We start from the raw sequence: 19,012 nt of genomic DNA on the forward strand, positions 1-19,012 counted from the left end.
GAGGTCTTGCATCAAGATTTCAGGGAGTTAGGCAGTGGACTAAAAAGCAAGACCTCTCAAGTTGTAATCTCTGGATTACTCCCAGTACCATGTGCTAGCGAGCTCAGCAATAGGAGAATAGCACAGATAAATATGTGGCTTAAGAGTTGCACGAGGGACGGTTTTAGATTCCTGGATCACTGGGACCCTGAGGAAGGTTGGGCCTGTACAAGCGGGACGGTCTATATCTGAACCAGAGTGGGACTAACATCCTTGTGGACGGTTTTGCTAGTGCTGTTGGGAGGAGTTAAAACTAATTCGGCAGGGGGAGTGGACACAGAATGTTAGCAGAATAGGGACACTTCATAATACAGTAAAACAATCAAGTCAGAGGGAGTACAGCTGCAATAAGCTTCAAGGGAGTAAGGGAAGGCTGGATGGTCTCTACTTTCATACCAGGAGTATTACAGGTAAAACGGATGAGTTAAGGGTGAGGATTGACATGTGGAATTGTGATCCAGTAGCCATCACTGAGACATGGTTGAGGGAAAGGCAGGCTTGGCAGCTCAACATTCCGGGATATAGAATCTAGGATATAGAATAATGAAATTAGGCGATTTCAACTTTCCCAACATTAATTGGGATAGACATAGTGTTAAGGGCTTGGATGGAGTGGATTTCTTGAAATGTGTATAGGAGAACTTTTTAGGTCAATATGTAGAGGGTCCAACAAGGGACGGTGCATTGCTGGACCTAATTCTGGGGAATGAAGCTGGACTGGTGGCTGAGGTGGTGATGGGCGAGCATTTTAGTGATAGTGACCACAACATGGTACGATTTAAGCTTATTATGGACAAAGAAATCGACAAGTTGCAAAAAAAATGTTTTGGATTGGGGGAGAGCGGATTTTAGTAAAATAAGGCAGGATCTGGCCAAGGTAGACTGGGAACAGTTACTCGTGGAGAAATCTACAGAGGAACAGTGGGGGATGTTCAAAAAGGAAATGGGGAGGGTATGGGCTCAACAAGTTTCCTCTAGGGTGATAGGAAGGAGTAACAAGCCCAGGGAACCATGGATGAGCAGAGATATTCAGTTTACGATGAGAAGGAAAGGAGAGGCTTTTAGCAGCTACAAGGGAAGCAAATCAGCAGACGCATTAGTGGAGTACAGACAGTGCAGGGTGGAGTTTAAGAAAGTAATTAGGAGAGCAAAGAGGGGATATGAGAAAGCTCTGGCTGGTAAAAGTAGGGAAAATCCCAAGATATTCTATAAGTATATCAATGGGAAGAGGATAACCAGGGAAAGAGTAGGGCCCATAAGGGACCAAGCGGGCAATCTATGGGTGGAGCCAGAGGACATCGCTAGAGTGTTGAATGAATACTTCATGTCCGTCTTCACCCAAGAAAATGAGGGTGAAGGTATCGAACCCGGGGAGAGAGACTGTGAGGTTCTTAAGCAAATTGATATAGTGATTGACAAGGTATTGGAGTTGTTGGCAGGCTTAAAAGCGGACAAGTCTTCAGGTCTGGATGATTTGTGTCCCAGACTGCTGAGGGAGGCAAGGGAGGAGATCGCAGGGGCTCTGACCTGAATTTTTAATTCCTCTCTGGCCATGGAGGAGGTGCCAGAGGACTGGAGAACAGCTAATGGGTTCCGCTATTTAACAAGGGTTTTAGAGATAAGCCAGGGAACTACAGGCCAGTGACTCTCATGTCAGTGGTAGGGAATCTATTGGAGAAAATTCTGAAGGATAGTATCTGTCTACACTTGGAGAGGCAAGGTTTGATCAGGAATAGTCAGTATGACTTTGTCAGAGGGAGGTCATGCCTAACTGACTGGAAACCAGTGTCCAGTGGCGTACCACAGGGATCTGCGCTGGGTCCCCTATTATTTGTCATTTGTATAATCGACATAGATGACTATGTGAGGGGTAGGATTAATAAGTTTGTGGAGGACACAAAGATTGGCCGGGCAGTTAACAGTGAGGTTGAGTGTCTTGGGTGTCAGGAAGGTATTGACGGGATGGCCAAACGGGCAGATAAGAATTTAAGATAAGGAATTTAACCCTGAAAAGTGTGAGGTGATACACTTTGGAAGGAGTAATTTGACAAGGAAGTATTCAATGAACGGCATGGCACTTGGAAGTTCCGAGGAAGAAAGAGACCTTGGCGTGTGTGTCCATAGATCTCTGAAGGCAGAGGGGATTGTTAGTGGGGTGGTGAAAAAGGCATACGGGACACTTGCCTTTATCAATCGCGGCATAGATTACAAAAGTAGGGAGGTCATGTTGGAGTTGTATAGAATCTTGGTGAGGCCACAGCTGGAGTACTGTGTGCAGTTCTGGTCGCCACATTATAGGAAGGATGTGATTGCACTGGAGGGGTTGCAGAGGAGATTCACCAGTTTGTTGCCTGGGATGAAACATTTAAGTTATGAAGAGAGGTTGGATAGACTTGGGTTGTTTTTGTTGGAGCAGAGAAGACTGAGGGGTGACCTGACTGAGGTGTACAAGATTATGAGGGGCATGGACAGGGTGGATAGGGAGCAGCTGTTCCCCTCAGTTGAAGGGTCAGTCACAAGGGAGCATAAGTTCAAGGTGAGGGGCAGGAGGTTTAGGGGGGATGTGAGGAAAAACTTTTTTTACCCAGAGGGTGGTGACGGTCTGGAATGCACTGCCTGGGAGGGTGGTGGAGGCAGGTTGCCTCACATCCTTTAAAAAGTACCTGGATGAGCACTTGGCACGTCATAACATTCAAGGCTATGGGCCAAGTGCTGGTAAATGGGATTAGGTAGGTAGGTCAGGTATTTCTCACGTGTCGGTAGACTCGATGGGCCGAAGGGCCTCTTCTGCACTGTGATTCTGTGACAGTGAAGGAACGGTGATATATTTCCGAGTCAGGATGGTGAGTGACTTGGAGGGGAACTTACAGGTGATGGCGTTCCCATCTGTCTGCTGCCCTTGACGTTCTAGATGGTAGTGGTCAAGTGTTTGGAAGGTGATCTCTAAGGAGCCTTGGTGCATCTTGTAGATAATACACACTGCTGCTACTGGGCATCTTCAGAGGAGACAAGATGGATCATCCACTTGGCATTCCTGGCTGAAGATTGTCGCAAATGCTTCAGCCTTATCTTTTGCACTGACGTGTTGGGTTACCCCATCATTGAAGATGGGGATAATTGTGGACCCTCCTCCTCGAGTGAGTTGTTTAGTTGTCCACCACCATTCACGACTGGATGTGGCAGGACTGCAGAGCTTAGATGTGATCTGTTGATTGTGGAATTGCTTAGCCCTGTCTATCACTTGCTGTTTATGCTGTTTGGCACCCAAGTCGTCCTATGCTGTAGCTTCACCAGGTGGACACCGCATTTTTAGTTATGCCTGGTGTTGCTCCTGGCATAACCTCCTGCACACTTCATTGAACGAGTGTTGATGCCCTGGCTTGATGGTAATGGTAGTGTGGGGAATATGCCAGGCCATGATGTTACAGAATGTGGTTGAATACAATTCTGCCGCTGCTGTTGGCCAGAGCACTTCATTAACCCTCAATCTTGAGTTGTATCCTTGCCTATGTTTGACCTGATGCCATGACGCTTCATGGAGTCAAAGCTGAGGACTTCCAGGGCAATTCCCACCCAATGTATTCCATGGTGCCACCACCTCTGCTGGGTCTGTCCTGCCGTTGGGACACGACATACCCAGGAATGGTGATAGTGGTTTCTTGGACATTATCTGCAAGGTATGATTCCCTGAGGATGACTATGTCAGACTGTTGCTTGACTAGTCTGTGAGACAGCTCTCCCAGTTTTGGCACTAGCCCCCAAGTGTTAGTAAGGAGGACCACAGGGCTGAGTTTGCTGTTGTTGTTTCCGGTGCCTAGGTCTTTGTTGAGTGGTCCATCCAGTTTCACTCCTTATCCAATTTTCTGCCGTGGTTTGATACAACTGAGTGGTTTGCTAGGCCATTTCAAAAGGTGGTTGCTGTGGGTCTGAAGTTATATGTGGGCCAGGTAAGGACGGCAGATTTCCTTCCCTAAAGGACATAAGCGAGCCAGACCTAAAGGACATAAGTGAACCAGATGGGTTTTTATGATAATTGACAATGGTGGTCATTAAACTTTTAATTCCACATTTTTATTGAATCCCAATTTTACCATCTGGTGGGACTTGAACCTAGGTATACCCTGGGTCTCAGGATTACTAGTCCAGTGACAATACCACTACACCACCACCACTCCAAATGTGGGGAATCGTGGAAAAATTTGGGCAAACGTGGGGAAATATGTGGGGGAATATATTGGGAAACATGTGAGGAAACATATGGGGGAAATGTGGGGAAATATGTGAGGAAACATGTTGGAGAAACCTGAGGAACATGTCAGGGAAACATAGTGAAATATGTGAGGAAACGTGGGGGGAAAATGAGGAAACGTGAGGAACATGTGGGGGGAAAGTGGGGAAATAGGAGAGGAAACATGTGGGGGAAAACATGAGGAACATGAGAGGAACATGTGGAGGAAACATGGGAGGAATCATATTCACGTGTGGGGAAAAGAATGGGGGAACCCTCTGGCTCTGACGTCAGCGGGGAGAATTTCCCTCTGACGTCATCCAGCTGCTGGCTGACGTCAGGCGACAGGGAAATACCCAGCCTGCCCTGCGGTGAAATGGCGGCTGAAAGTGAGAAAGAGTGAGAGCGCGAGCAGAGTGTGTGAGCGAGAAGGGAGAGAGAGAGAGTGAGTGAGTGAGTGTGAGAGAAGGGAGAGAGTGAGAGAGTGTGTGAGCGCGAGCAGGGAGGGAGGGAGCGCGAGCGCAGCCTGGCTCTGGGCCATCGGGACTGAGAGCGCGGAGCGGAGTCCGGGAGCCGGGTCCGGAGTCCGGGCGGATGGTAAGGGCGAAGCTGCTTTTGTTGTTTGCGGAAGGTGGAGACGGAGTCAAAGGTGTGAAATGTGAACGTGTGAAATCAAAACCGAACTATTCAGACAGAATGTGTACAGAGTGAGTTTAAACACAACAACTTGGTAACCAGTGATCTGACTAGTAAATGAGAGCAGGTCGCAATCACTAGTTAACTTGTTGAGTATCGGGGACAGGGAAGAACCGAGATTTGAATTGAAACTGGAGCGAGTGACCGTTAAAATGGAGGGAGCGAGGTGGGAAAGGGGGTGGGAGGGAGAGGGGGTAACGGAGGGGGGGAACGAAGGAGGGGGGAGGCGTGGGAAAGGGGGTGGGAGGGGGAGAGGGGGGAGGGAAAGGGCGTGGGAGGGGGAGAGGGGGGAGGGAAAGGGCGTGGGAGGGGGAGAGAGAGGGGGAGGGAGGAGGGAAAGGGGGTGGGAGGGAGAGGGAGGAGGGAAAGGGGGAGAGAGAGGGGGAGGGAGGAGGGGAAAGGGGGAGAGAGAGGGGGAGGGAGGAGGGGAAAGGGGTTGGGAGGGGGAGGGGGAGGGAGGAGGGAAAGGGGTTGGGAGGGGGAGGGAGGAGGGAAAGGGGTTGGGAGGGGGAGGGGGAGGGAGGAGGGAAAGGGGTTGGGAGGGGGAGAGAGGGAGGAGGGAAAGGGGGAGGGAGGAGGGAAAGGGGGTGAGAGGGGGGAGGGAGGAGGGAAAGGGGGTGGGAGGGGGAGAGGGAGGGAGGAGGGAAAGGGGGTGGGAGGGGGAGAGGGAGGGAGGAGGGAAAGGGGGTGGGAGGGGGAAAGAGAGGGGGGAGGGAGGAGGGAAAGGGGGGTGGGAGGGGGAAGAGAGAGAGAGGGGGGAGGGAGGAGTTAAAGGGGGTGGGAGGGGGGGAGGGAGGAGGGAAAGGGGGTGGGAGGGGGAGAGAGAGAGAGGGGGAGGGAGGAGGGAAAGGGGGTGGGAGGGGGAGAGAGAGAGGAGGAAGGGAGGAGGGAAAGGGGGTGGGAGGGGGAGAGGGGGAGGGAGGAGGGAAAGGGGGTGGGAGGGGGAGAGAGAGGGGGGAGGAAGAAGGGAAAGGGGGTGGGAGGGGGAGAGAGAGGGGGGAGGAAGAAGTGAAAGGGGGTGGGAGGGGGGAGAGAGAAGGGAAAGGGGGTGGGAGGGGGAGAGAGAGGGGGGAGGGAGGAGGGAAAGGGGGTGGGAGGGGGGGAGGGAGGAGGGAAAGGGGATGGGAGGGGGAGAGAGGGGGGTGGGAGGAGGGGTGAGGCTGGGGAGAGAATGGGGGCAGCAATATTCCTGGTTGGTACTCCCAAGGCACTATCCTATCTGCTAGTCACTGATTTCTGTCTGTTTCGTTAATTGAGTGGCAAGGAATTTTGTTAGTAGATCTGGTGCGTAATGCAAAAATCACCAGATTTACCCGATATCTTTTAATTCTGTTTCCACATTATTGGTATCAACTGTCTCCATCAAATGTTGTGACATTCCTGGGATGAAAACAGCATGAAGAATTTTGTACCAATCTTGTCATTCCTAGAGTTATAATGAGAGTGAGGAATTCATTTAAATTCAATGTGAAGTCTAATGAAGTTTATGTCATGGTGCTTGAAATCAAAACCTGGGCTTTAAGCAGCTGGAGGCTAAAGCTCTATTTTACAAGTACAGCTATAAGTGATCTGAGAGCTTCCAGCTGGTTAGCAAGTGGTAAGAACATTGAAGGGTGGCATTGTTTACTCCGATCTGGATGTGCAATTTGAAAGGATGGCTGACTCATTGAAGCTGCAGTGTCAGGTAAATGCTGCAGAATTCCTAATGGAAGAAAGCTTTGTTTTCTCAATGTATGGTTCTTCTCTCCTAGCCTCCCATACCTTGGAAGAAGGGATGGCAGATCATATTCTGAGCCCTTCCTGTGTATTTAACTAGATCTAAGAGGGTGGCTTTATTAGTTTGAGCCCTTTATGTTGAGATTATAATTTACCTAATGTTTGCAATGTGAATGCGGTTTGAATTTTGCTAGGTAGTTATACTTGATTTAATTTCATACTGCTGGATTTGTCTTTCACTGTTATCGATATAGATGCAGTATTCTTTTCCCCGTAAGGACAGCTTAAGAGCTTTGTGTTGAAGGAGCAATGTTAAGTAGGTGTATACTTTTCCACCTGATTCCATCTGCATGCATCTCACGGTAACTGACTGTGGAGTAGAAACTTGGAAAACGTGTCTCTAGATTGTTCTGCCCTCCAAGCAGATTTGTCTGGAGGCCATTAGGGAGAAGAACTGTCATATACAGCATTTGACAGCCAATCAGATTGTTTTTAAAATATATTAAGTTTGGTAATATAGCAAACATAAATGGTTTCTACTCTCGAGAACATGATTCAAGTGAGTGTGAGTTGTTCATTAACTTTCCAGTTGGTTATCCGTTAACCATTAAGATAAAAGCAAACTACTGTGAATATGGAAATCTGAAGCCAAAACAAAAAATGTTGGAAAAACTCCGCAGGTCTGACAGCATCTGTGGAGAGAAAGAGAGTTAACATTTCGAGTCCATACGACTCTCCTTCAGAGCTCTGAATTTGTCACATGGACCCGAAACATTAACTCTGTCATTCTCTCCACGGATGCTGTCAGACCTGCTGAGTTTTTCCAGCATTCTGTTTTTGCATCAGTTAACTATTCCCAGCTTTCAATTGGTTTTGCCAATTGAGTATATATTATATAGCCTATTGACTCTGCCTGACGTGTACTACAGGGGGATTTGTTTCCATTCGAACTCTGAAACACTTTGGTGTTGATTGCATTGGTGTGATTAGAAATGTAGTCAAATCTTGGTGGAGTTTAAAGGCCAATTGCCTCTGTGCGGCTGAATCTGGTTCCTTCCCCATAGGATACTTTTAAGGAAGTGTTTTGTTTCCTCTTTTATAATTATTTGTTTTCAGCATCGCTGAAAGTTGTGCTCGCAGATGGTGCACAGAGTTTGAAATTCCCCATTGTTTACATGGCTAGAGGCATGTAAATCTGTTTGGATCTGACATGTCTAAACCTGACATTAAAATGCATACCTACTCTGTGATAAAACTCATCTGTGTTATGTCTAACCTCGTGATATTGGAACGATTTCTCATTGAACAGGGAGCAGGAATTGCCCTCAACTACTCATGCTGACCTCAGCAAAATCATTTTGCAACTCATGTTTTTGCATCAGAATTATGCACACAGCTCTCACCATGAACTTGTTGATACTATACTCCTTTAGTAAGTACCTGCTCTTAGGAGGCAGACTGTTTGTCCTGTCATGGTGGTATTAACTACATTTGCTCCAAAAAGTGCATTTTTTTGATGGGTGCTTTTTTTTTACCTGAGAGGGCAAAATGGAGAAAACTGGGAGTCATTTTTCATATGGTTTTATACTTATTGTATGTGTGTGTGTGTTTTTAATACATATATTGTTTGACAAATGGTCTCCTTCAGTTACTGATTACTCTTTCTATCATTTTGGTTTTTATTTCAGATTTGTGACTGAATTGGATTCTGATTCATGTTAATTGAGGATGAAATCATAACCTCTTTTGCTTAGCCATCTTGTCTCATGGCTAATTTATAGAGGCTAGAGGGTTATAGTGGTTAGAGCTGTAAATTAGCTGTTAATGTGAGGTTCTTTGACAATATCTTACTGAAGATTTGAAAAAATAGCTTTGGTAGTTTATTAAGTTACTTATTAATGCTAGAAATGAAGGTCAATTACATTTTTTTGATGGCAATTTATTCCAATTTGTAAAACAGAAAATTGTAGAAGTTGCATTAATTGCTCATGTGCTACAAGGTTCATGTAGCACTGCCCCTCGTGAAACTGGTGGAGCTAAAGTAAAATACCATACAACTCTTTCTTGGAATATCTACAGATTTTCCAAATATGTCAGTCAAAGCATTTGGAAAGGCATTCTGGACAAATGTGGATTTGATCTCTGTGGTCCAGAGTAAGGGTTCCCAGACGCTGGCATGCATAATCTTGGGGATGAGCAAAGACATCTGTAAGGAAGAGAGAATTGTCTCATCATGGGTATAGGGTCTAATGCAAACATTTAACTATATTTAACTTCCATTATAATTTTAATGGATTAATTTTTCATCGTGTGTAAAAAGAAAAACAGCGCTAGGTTGCTTCCCAGTAGATAATTGCTTTGCTCTACCAGTTGTATTTTTTTCCCAAATTCAAGGCCATGGATAGATTGGTGGGTTTGTCTCAGGGAGACAAGTCTGTTGTGTCATTTGGTCAGCTCACATTTTGAGTTTTCCAGCTTGGGGTGGAGGTCTCCATGGAGACCCTGTCCTCTTCCAAATTTCTTGGAGCTGACAGCATCACCTGGAGTGCATACCTGACTCTTTCATGGAGAAATGAGACAACTCATTGACTGTTGGTCATTTCCTGAGGGAGTGGGGCTCCTGGCTGGAGATGCTCTTGCAGGGACTGGAGAGAGATGCAAGGTGCGGAGAGAGGTGGTGACTGCTCAAGCACATTAACCTCAACTACCAACATGGACTCTGGGAGACTACTTTCTCCAGTTTGGCTTCTCGAAGGATGGAGGAATGTTTCATCCTCCCACTGAGAGGAAGAGGAGTCAGATTGTTCTCTAAATGTTAACTCTGTTTCTGTCTTCACAGATGCTGCCAGACCTCCTGCTGAGTATTTCCAGCATTTTGTTTTTATTTTATACCTGGAGAGGAGTCTGGTTCCTTCACAATTTTGCCATCACTGATTGGTGCAAAATAGTAGGTTGAGTGGAGAAACCTATTAGTACTAGCATTAGTTCCTAGCACCATATGATGTGAGGCGAGAAATTCTGAACACTTCCACTGACTTAGGTCAGAAATTCTGAGTTTTCATACCTTGCTTTTTTAAAAAAAACAGGCAATTAGTCAGTTTAATGTCGGTGGGGCAGAAACTTTGGAAAGAATCGGGAGAAAATACCATCTTCTTGGACAAGGATGGATTAAGTAAGAAGAGATGGTATGAATTTGTTAAGGGCAAATGACCTCTGACTTGATTGCTACCTCAGCAATGCATACAAGCAGGCATATGAATTAGGAACACGAGTAGACCCTCAAGCCCTCTCCGCTATTTGATAAGATTATGGCTTATTTGATTGTGGCCTCAACTGCAATTTTATAGAAACAGAAAATAAGAGCAGGAGTAGGCCATTCGGCCCTTCGAGCCTGCTCCGCCATTCATTATGATCATGGCTGATCATCCAACTTAATAGCTTTCTCCCACTTTCTCCCTGTATCCTTTAATGTGGTAGGGATCTTCCAGGAATTAAACCTGGGACCTCTTGCATACTAACACAATGAGAATCCTAAGCGAGAATCATACCCTTAGACCAATGAGCCAGCCACCATTTCCTGTGTCCTCCTATACTCCTTGACTCCCTTATCAACCAAGAATCGGTTGAATTCAGCCCTCAACCTGGAGAGCCTCCACTGCTCTCTGGGGAAAAGAATTCCACAGACTGAAGACCCTCAGAAAAATGTTTTCCTCATCTCTGTATTAAATGGGAAATCCCTTATGTTCACACTGTATCCCCTTGTGGCAAGTAACATTCGTGCCAGACAATGACCATTTCCAACAAGAGAGAATCTAACCATCTCCCCTTTATGTTCAATGGCATTATCATCACTGAATCCCCCACTGTCAACATACTGGGAGTTAGCATTGACCAGAAACTAATCTGGACTGGCCATATAAATACTGTGGCTACAAGAGCAGGTCAGCGGCTAGGAATCCTGTGGCAAATAACTCACCACCTGACTTCCCAAAGCCTATCCAACATCTTCAAGACATAATTCTGGAGCGTGATGGAATGCTTTCTACTTGCCTGTCTTGAGTGCAGCTCCCACAACACTCAAGCTTGACACCATCCAAGACACAGCAGCCTGCTTGGTTGGCACCCCAGCTAGCAGCTTCAACATTCACTCCCTCCACCACCACCACCACCCACAGTAGCAGCAGTGTGTACCATCAGCAAGATGCATTCCAGAAACTCACCAAGGCACCTTTGACAGCACCTTCCAAAACCATGACCACTACCATCTCGAAGGACAAAGGCAGCAGATAAATGGGAACACCACCACCTGGAAGTTCCCCTCCAAGTCACTCACCACCCTGACTTGGAAATATATCACTGTTCCTTCACTGTCGCTGGGTCAAAATCCTGGAACTCCCTCCCTAACAGCACTGTGGGTGTACCTACACCACATGGACTGTATTGGTTCAAGTGGTAGCACACCACTACCCCTGGCTTCTCAAGGACAGCTAGGGAGAGAATAAATCCTGCCAGCAACACCCATATCGCATGAACGAATAAAAAAAAGTCGTAGTCTCTCCTATGAGGGAAACATCCTTTCAACATTCAACCTTTTAACATCCAATCCATCAAGTCCCCTCGGGAACTTTTATGTTTCAATCGAATGACCTCTCATTATTCTAAACTCTGATTGGTACAGGCCCAGCCTGCCCAACCTTACTTCCTAAGATAAACCTCCCCCCCCCCCCCCAATCCCAGGTACCAGCCAAGTGAACCTTCTCTGAACTGCATCTAATGCATTTTTATCCTTCCTTAAATAAGGAGACCAAAACTGTACACTATTCCAGATGTGGTCTCGCCAACACCTTGTACAGCTGTAGCACAGCATCCTTACTTTTATATTTTGTTCCCCTTGCAATAAACAACAACATTCCATTTGCCTTCCTAATCACTTGCTGTAGCTGCATACCAGCCTTTTGTGATTCCTGTGCCAGGACAGCCAGTTCCCTCTGTACCTCAGAGTTCAGCAATCTCTCCCTATTTAAATAATAAACTGTTTTTCCATTCTTTTTGCCAAAGTGGGCAAGTTCACATTTCCCAAGTTATACTCCGTTTGCTAAATTTGTGCACACTCACTCAACTTGTGTCTCTCTGCAGATTCTTTATGTAAGTTTGAGTTGATGTTTGGGACCTCTAGTTCTGATTAGTCACTGACCACTCTGGGTATGACGCATTTGGTATAAGCAGTAGTAAGTTTATTAAGCCTAGCCAGCGACGCTCACATTCTGCAAATGAATAACGAAAAAAAATAGACACATTAGTAGTATAACAAAATCATACTTAACAAGGGAGGTAGCCACAATCAGGGAAGCAGTCCATGTCCAAATGCAGCAAGACCAGGACAATATCCAGGCTTGGGCTGACAAGTGGCAAGTAAAGTTCGTGCCATACAAGTGCCAGGCAATGACCGTCTCCAACAAGAGAGAATCTTAACCATCACCTCTTGACATTCAGTGGCATTACCATCACTGAATCCCCCACTATCAACATCCTGGGGGTTACCGTTGACCAGAAACTGAACTGGACTAGCCGTATAAATACTGTGGCTACAAGAGCCAGTCAGAGGCTAGGAAACTCTGCCCCGACTCCCCAAAGCCTATTCACCATCTACAAGGCACAAGTTAGGAGTGTGATGGAATACTCCCCACTTGCCTGGATGAGTGCAGCTCCCACAACACTCAAGAAGCTTGACACCATCCAGGACAAAGCCTGCTTGATTGCCACCACATCCATAAACATTCATTCCCTCCACCACTGACACACAATAGCAGCAGCAGTGTGTACCATCTACAAAATGCACTGCAGGAATTCACCAAGGCTCCTTCGTAGCATCTTCCAAACGCACGACCGCTACCACCCAGAAGGACAAGGGCAGCAGATACATGGGAACACCACCACTTGGAATGGTCACTCACCATCCTGACTTGGAAATATATTGCTGTTCCTTCACTGTCGCTGGGTCAAAATCCTGGAACTCCCTTCCTAACAGCACTGTGGGTGTACCTACATTACATGGACTGCAGCGGTTTAAGAAGGCAGCTCACCTCCTTCTCAAGGGCAACTAGGGATGGACAATAAATGCTGGCCCAGCCAGTGAAGCCCATATCCCGCGAATGAATTAAAAACAACTCTTCTGAACATCAGCTCTGGTTGATTGGGGTGCTTTGTTCTTGTTGACCATAGTCTATCTCCTGTTAGTTGTGTGCTGAGAGTTTACCCTCGAGTGGGGTGAAACCTCATCTTGGCCAATCTGATTAGTTTACTTCTATTTTATTATTGATCTGATTCATTTACCATTACTTCATTGTTCATTACTGTATTGGAACTTGCATGTCCCTTTTTTTTTATTACTCATTCATGGGATGTAGGCATCATTGGCTGGGCCAGCATTTATTGCTCATCCCTAAATGGAGTGGCTTTCTAGGCCATTTGAGTGGCTTTCTAGGCCATTTAAGAGTCACCTGTAGGCCAGACCAGGTAAGGACAGCAGATTTCCTTTTCTATAATCGACAATGGTTTCACGGTCATCATCAGACTCTTAATTCCAGACTTTTATTGGATTCAAATTTTACTATATGCCATGGTAGTGTTTGAACCTGGGTCCCCAGAGCATTTACCTGGGTATTGGGAGCACTAGTCCAGTGACAATACCACTACACCACCGCCTCCCTCATGATATAGAGAACATAGTTAACATGACAATTCTTTATTTTTGCTAATGTCTTCTAGAGTTCAGCAGACACAAATGCTTATCCAAGCTTCCAGTCGGCTGAAGGTCAATTCTTCCTGACCTAAGCTTGATATTTCTTTCCACAGTTCCACCCCTTATATCAGAATCTTATGTTGACCAAATTATTAAGAATTGTCTGTCTTGACATTTTTGAATTCATGCTTCCATACTAGCCTACACTTGTGTCCTCTTCACAGTCTACTTTCCTGCCTATCTTTGTGTCATCAACAAATTTGGCATTTTGGATGAGGCCAGTGCAGTTGATATTGTTTATTTGAACTTAAAAAGGTGTTCTGTATAGAATTATATGATGGGCTTGTCAGCAAAATTAAAGAAGGTGAGGCAAAGGGGCAGTCGCAGCAATGCAAAATTGGCTAAGGGATAGAACACAGCTGTAGTGAAGTCATAGGCTGCTTTTAGGATTGGTGGGAAGTATACAATGGAATTTCCCAAGGTTTATTGACTAGGTTATAGTTTTTGGTATATATCATGACTTCAACTCAGGCATATAGACATAATATTGAAATTTGCAGGCGATATGAAACTTGGAGTTGCAGTATAACAGTAACAAAGTATGGAAGGCAGTAACAGAATCCAAGAGGGCATAAAACAGGCTTTTGGACACATGGCAGATAAAATTCAATGGAGAAAAGTGTAATAAAAACTGGAAATACTCAGGTCTGACTGCATCTGTGAGGAGAGAAACATGGTTAATGTTTTGGATCATGGTCCTTTTCTTCAGAAAAGTGTAAGGTTTGTTATGATATGGCAGGTTGTATTTGCCAGGCTGACCAAATCCACAAGGGAAACTTGGCTGCGCTATCACAACGATTTTGCAATTTGTATATATTATGAGAAGGCTTGTGCAGTGAAGTCGGAAGTAATGAGTCCACTACCACCTTTAGAGATTTAAGGATTAAATTAAAACATTTATTAATGAAAGAACAACAAACTGAAACACACACAAGATTACAGTTACACAGTTATAACAGTTCCCAAAATTCTGACTTAACCAGACTCCCAGCCTTACACCCCTTTTAAGACAGCAGTCCAGACAGATTCCAAATTTATAATGTCATCCAGCAGTATTACCACAAGCACCCACTCGGCAATGGATTTCCAAAGGCTTTTAACATAACTTTGGTTACTGGAACAGCAAACTTCTGCAGGTTGGTTGGAGGCTTTTTCTCCAAGCCTGTTTCACACAGTGACCTTTCAAGATCTCACATGGCCACATCTCTCACAGCATTGCATCCTTCTTTAAATACATTTCTCCCTTTTTGACCTGTAAATCCATTGTTTCCCCTTGTCTTTAGAAGTTACTTTTCCCAGAATATAACAATCTTTCATGTTCTCATTATGGTCAGCACTTTTGGGAAAAATCAACATAATACCTTTGCCTTATTTATGTTGCCAGTTGGAAACATTTTCCATGTCCCTTTGAAAATCAAACGCCTCCACTTATCTAAAAATGTGAATTTCATTCACACTGTCTCTGCTGAAACCTCTATTTCAAACGCCTGTTTTATATCTCATTTCTTTGATAATTTAAACCCTCCAGTCTAATTGTCTCTAGTTTAATTAAATTAACCACACAGAGCCATACAGACACAAGCCTGCTTTACAACATCCCATAATATTAGGAAAAATATGATAGTTCCTTGCCAGGTTATTTAAAATGGGAGGAAAGAACAGGGTAAGTAATTATGCTAAAATGAAAGCAAAATACTGCAGATGCTAGAAATCTGGAGAAAAAGACAGAAAGCATATGAAATACTCAGCAGGCCTGGCAACATCTGTGGAGAGAAACTGAGTTAGTGTTTTGAGCCCAAGGTGACTCTTTCACGAAAGTGAGAAGTAGAAATGTGATGGGTTTTATGCTGTTGAAGAAGGGGAGAGGGTCAGGTGGAACATAAGGGAAGGTCAGGGGTAGGTTGAGGGAGGGGGGAGATTAAGTACCAAAGATGTCATGGAACAGAAGGCAAAGGGACTGATAATGGTTATAGTAAAGAAACCAAAATATTGGTCCAGGTTAAGTGTTAGTGGCAGAACAAAGGACAGCTCTGTCTGAAAACAAAATACTGATTGGCATGTGGCAAAAAAATCAAAATGGAGGACAAAATTCATGGTCTGAATTTGTTGAACTCAATGTTGAGTCCAGAGGGCCTAATCTGAAGGACTGATGCTGTTCCTCAAACTTGCAATGTTCTAGTGAAGCCCAATGCAGCAGGCCAAGGACAGAAATGTGAAAGTGCGATCAAGGTGGTGAATTAAAATGGCAAGCGACCGAAAGGTTGGGCTCATGTTTATGAGTTGAACAAGGTGTTCTGCAAAGCAGTCACCCAGTTTGCATTTAGTCTCCCCAATGTAGAGGAGATCACAGTGTGAGCAGCTAATACAGTAGACTAAATTGAAAGAAGTACAAGTAAATCACTGCTTCACCTGGAAGGAGTGTTTGGGGCTTTGGTTAGTGAGGAAAGAGGAGGTAAAAGGGCAGGTGTTATACCTCCTGTGATTGCATGGGAAGGTGATGAGGCAATCAGTGTGTCGTATACCGGCCTCTCATAGAAAGGGTTAACATGGGACTGGGTACCGCCCACAGTCTGATATAAAGGGACGCACGACCTGAGCCTAGAGGGGCAGTCTTGCACTAGACAGAGATATGTGTAGAGGCAACAATGGACCTATCAAATTATGCACATGTTAAAGCATGATGGCAGCTATTGGAACAATCCAGAATCTCTCAGAAGTTGGAGAAGAGAATCAAAGAGAATCAAAACCTGGAAGATTGAAAAAGCAGCATTCTGACCTAATAAGGAGCACCATAAGAAAAGGTGCAGGAGGTCACCAGAGAAAAGCTCCAAAGCAGGATGAGAAGCAAAAGGGAGAAATAAAACTCCACACTTCATTGAATCCTGTGGAAGTCCAGCTTCAATGCCCAAAGAGTGTAGAGTCAGAAGACCTGGTAAGGGTGAGCTAAAAGTTTTTGGTCAGAATGAGTTTTAAAGAGTTTTTAAATTAGCAACCGCCAGAATTGCATTTTAAACTTCACTGCAAACCGCCTGATTCAGCCCCTGAGCATGTGGCAGCCAAGCTTGCTCCAATCAGCGGGAAAAAATTAAAATAATTAAGTTTAAAACGCTACAAAAACCCTGAATAAACAGTTTCATGGCCCAAACATACTTGGATACTGTGGGGAAGACTCAACAATAAAAAAAAGATTGATTCAGGGAGTCGCTGCTGAAAATTTAAAGCACAGAAATTGTGACCGCTATTACTGCGGGGAGCCTAACAAGCGTGGGATACTTCATTGCGAAGAAGCAAATGGCAGTGCCATCTTGAATTTCGTGACAGCATTTAAAACTATACGCTTTTTTAATTTTAAATGACCAAGGATCAAAAATCTACCTTCCCAGACCAGTTTGGACTCATCCAAGGCCCAGACCAGTCACATAATTGGGGACATTGATGAAAGAGATTGCACAGTTACATGATTGCTACAAGTCCAAACAAAAAGGCAGAAGCTGAACATGCAAATACACTGCTTTATCCGGTAGGTCCAATAACCGATGATATATAATATATATTAATTTGAGCAGTAACAAGATCATCGAAAAAGCAAAGTTTAACAAACATGTCCAATAACCAGGAGAACCTGTTGATTCCTTCATTACTGAGCAGTACAGAATGGCTGAAGGCTCTGGCAATGATGACCTGAAATCGGACCCAATCGGACAGAATTGTCAGAATGCCAGACATTCTTCAAGCTATGCAAGATATTGACCCTTGAAAAGGCCATTAAGATTGTCAGGCAATTCAAAATCTGTTGACAGTAAAGATCCATCTTGAGGGGTGAAATCAAGCCATGGTACAGAGCAACCCCCACTGTCCAACTAATAAAACAAACAGAGGAGCAGGGATGCTCCAGTCCAAAGGAAATAAAACCTGGAAAAACTCAGCAGGTCTGGCAGCATCGGGGGAGAAGAAAAGAGTTGACGTTTCGAGTCCTCATGACCCTTCGACTGTCGAAGGGTCATGAGGACTCGAAACGTCAACTCTTTTCTTCTCCGCCGATGCTGCCAGACCTGCTGAGTTTTTCCAGGTAATTCTGTTTTTGTTTTGGATTTCCAACATCCGCAGTATTTTTGTTTTTATCAAAGGAAGTAAAACCCTAATCAACCACTAGAGGGTGGATGACCATGCCAACATTGTGGAGTCAAGTGACCCCACACGTGTGATCATGTCCAGCTGAATCGGTTTTAATCGTAGGACACTTTGGAAAGCTATGCAAAGCAAACACAACCAGACACACAGATGATCCCAAGACAATTCACGAGGTCGAGATACCACACCAAGAGGAAACACAACCATGCTTCTTAGGTGAGGTCAAAGATTTTGGATTTTCATCTGGAATGTGGACCTCTCTCAGTGGTCATCTCATAAACTTTAAATTGGACATGGGAGCTAGTGTTATGGTCCTCTTGGACAAGGAACCATTCCAACAGCTAATGCCACTCTCAACGCAACTATATGGAGCAGGCAGCACCAAACTCCCAGTGAAAGGTATTCTGCAGGTGACACTGATTCAAAGACAAGACAATGAGAGACCCAGTTCATTATCCACAGCCAAGAATGTTCCCTTTTTAGCCTAAATGCCTGTGTTGACCTCAACCCCCGACAGAAAATTGAAGTCAACCAGCAAGGGCCTGGTTCCAAATTTAAAAAGGAGTTCCTGAAACACTTTACTGGATTGGGGCAACTGAGAACTGCACACAGGATTACATTGAGGAGGGATGCTGAGTCTGTGTGCCTATTGAGGCTGCGGAAAATAACCCATGCATTCATGAAACAAGTGCAGCAAAGGCTGAGTGAGATGAAAAAATGTGTGCGATTCCCCCCAATCACTCAGGCAACTGAATGATGGTCTGGGATGGTCCTGGTCTCAAAACCGAACGGGTCCATCCGTACTTGTCAATTTGACACAGCTCATTAAAGCCGAGGTGAGAGAAGTCCACCCGATGTCCTCGGTGGACGACAGCCTCACCAAATTTTCCAAAACCAGTGACTTCAGAGCCTGGTGCTTGCAGCAGCTTTTGGCAACTTCCACTGGATGAAAGGTCCAGATTGCTAACTGACTTCGTAACTCCCTTTGGCAAATTCTGCTTTAACCGTTCTGAATCACCTCCGTATCTGAAATCTTTCAACGCACAACGTTGGCCATTTTGCAAGCCCTAGAGGTGTCACCTGCCATATGGATGATGTTTTGGTCCACTGTACACAAGTAGAAGAACATGACAGAAGGCTCACAGTTGTTCTAGAATGCTTGCAGGAAGCAGGGCTGTCACTGAATGAGAAATGCGAGTTCCCCAGGATCTCACTCTGGTTCTTAGGACACATCATCAACAGCAAAGTTATCAGAGAGTTTCCAACTCCATTCTGGATTCTGCACCTCCAGAGGTTCCTGGGTATGGTGAACCAGTTGACAAAATTTTTACCCAATCTGGCACAAATCACAGAAACCCAATGACACCTTCTCAAGAAAGACCGGGCATGGTACTTGGACA

General features: G+C 45.1%; 1 protein-coding gene across 7 annotated transcripts in view; it reads left to right on the forward strand.

The window, feature by feature from the left end:
* The first annotated feature begins 4,620 nt into the window (after positions 1 to 4,620).
* The window catches only part of tjap1 (tight junction associated protein 1 (peripheral)), a 443,700-nt gene continuing 429,308 nt past the window's right edge, over positions 4,621 to 19,012 (forward strand). For 6 of the 7 annotated variants that reach the window (XR_005943126.1, XR_005943127.1, XR_005943125.1 and 3 more), the window contains exon 1: positions 4,621 to 4,864. The gene's annotated coding sequence lies outside the window, so the exon portion shown is untranslated. Of the gene's footprint in view, positions 4,975 to 19,012 lie in introns of all 7 variants that reach the window. The other variant, XM_041188729.1, reaches the window with a different exon arrangement.

The sequence above is a fragment of the Carcharodon carcharias genome, chromosome 5 (assembly GCF_017639515.1).
Source record: "Carcharodon carcharias isolate sCarCar2 chromosome 5, sCarCar2.pri, whole genome shotgun sequence".
Taxonomy (NCBI): Eukaryota; Metazoa; Chordata; class Chondrichthyes; order Lamniformes; family Lamnidae; genus Carcharodon; species Carcharodon carcharias.